The sequence below is a fragment of the Pinus tabuliformis genome, chromosome 2_1, assembly GCF_031772625.1.
Source record: "Pinus tabuliformis cultivar Carrire ecotype Pingquan chromosome 2_1, CPIR1, whole genome shotgun sequence".
In the NCBI taxonomy this organism is placed as follows: domain Eukaryota; kingdom Viridiplantae; phylum Streptophyta; class Pinopsida; order Pinales; family Pinaceae; genus Pinus; species Pinus tabuliformis.
This window is the reverse complement of record NC_142299.1, coordinates 484,387,148-484,389,204: the sequence shown is the minus strand read 5'-3', so window position 1 is coordinate 484,389,204 and position 2,057 is coordinate 484,387,148.

The following is a 2,057-nucleotide window of genomic DNA, read 5'->3' as shown; positions in this document are numbered from 1 at the left end:
GTGATAGAAATCCCTCTTTTGGGGGGACGAGGTTCGGGAATGGAACATCATGTGATCGAAATTTTCAGTTGGTCAAATGTTAATTGAGTTATTATAAAATAGAGATATTTTTTATTTTATTTTTTTAAATAGATTTAATAATATTAGGAGATTTTTATCAAACTCTGGTTAGAGGTCACACTGGTTTACAATGTATTTAAACATTGCAAATCTCGGTGTGTTTAAAAGGAAAGTGTTTTTTTTTTTCAGGGGTGTTAGTTATTTATGGAATATGTCATATTGTGGATATTTTGATTGATATTGGACCATTTTAGTTGTTTGTTATGTATGTGGAATAGTCCAATCCCAAGGAATCCTCGAAAGTGGTGAATCTTTGCAGAGAATCTTTAAAAGTGGTGAATATGATGTTAGGGTGTTTTTTAAAAGGGAGTGATAATTGAGATAGCTACATATTTTAAAAGAATATGTTTTTAGGGGTTATAAGAGTGTGAAGGACCATTTTCCATTCTAGGGAAAGGGAAATGTTTATATTTAGGGATTAGGATAGTTTTTAATTTTTATTTCAAGGTAATAAGATCATTGAGGAAAGATATTATAAAAATATAATTGTTGATGGAGATTTATAATGATAATTAATTTTTTTTATAAAGGTATAAGGTAGGGTTAAAGAATGTTGTTATAAATAGTTTACAGGATAAATAAAGAGATAGAATTGTTTGAAAGAATGGAGTTATTTCATGCGCTTAGCGCAGTAAATAACAAGGTAGTTGGGTTAATGTAGCAAGTAAGTTAGATAAACGAGTATTTTAAAATAAAATCCGGTAAGTAAGGGTATTAATCCCATAAGAGTTCAGCCTTGAGCTAATAATGACATATTTTTGTAAGATTAGAGGATTTAGATTATATTACTGCTAGAAAAACCGTGATTATAACATAGATGGATTGGTTTGGTTTATCGTTAGGGAGGTCAAAGCAATAGCACATAAACAAAATTTTCATATTGCTCGCATTCTTTCTGACCTGAGAGTCTGGGAATTTAAACAAAAAACAAGGATATACATAGACAAAATTACATAAACTAAGAGACCAAAATACATTCTGAAACAAGTAGAAGAATAGAGACGGTATAGAGAGAGTTATCATTTTTCCTAGAGTTGCACTTGAGTTGTCATTCTATAACAGGGTGTTAAGTATGAGCTCGAGGGTGAGAGTCATCTCCTGTGGTTGATGGAGGCTGGGTAGTAGATAGAATTTGGTTGAGGTTGTCATCCATGTCATTCAGCATGTTCTCCATGTTGTTAATTCTGTCCAAGAGTTCTAACATCAAATAAGGAGCTCTTGTTAGGTGTCAACCCTGTCAGTAAGTACCCGGCCCATGAGTGTCTCAGTATGCCATTACAGGTTAATATTCTTAAGCAGAGGCCCTCGCCTTGGTGGAGTTTCTGTTATCATGAATATAATCTTGTGTTTCTCGCTCCACGTGATGATTTGGCACGTATCTTCTAGCCTAGTGTTATAGACATTTTTGTGCCTCGCAGCATGGAGCATGAAATGTCAATAATTACAGGGATCCAAAGTCCCTAAACATGTTGTTCTTACCCCTAGAAGAACAAGGTCAGCAAACCACAACACTTCCTATCAGTTCTCCACCTGAAAACACTCAAAAACAGGCAATTTTAAGTTCATGTCAACTGCTCCACTGAGCATCTGCGCTGAATGTCAACTGTCCCACTCTGTACCTGCGCTGAATGTCAAAAGAGCTGAAGGCTACCTGCGCTGGGCGAGATTGGCCAAGTGGCACAGCCATTCTGCAAGGTGTCAGATGCCCAGGAAGCTTCCAGAAGACACTTGGATCAGCAAATTCGCCCTATGATGAGTAAGAGGTACTTGATCTCCATGTGGAAGCAAGGATCTCCAAGTGGACTCAAGAACTGAAGTTTAACTGAAGAGAGAGAGGACAAAAGGTAGCTTCATGTCAGTCTCAAGCTGACTCATCCTTTCTCCATTTACCCTATATATAGAGCTCTCTTATGAGGTCTAGGGAGGCTGGAATTTTG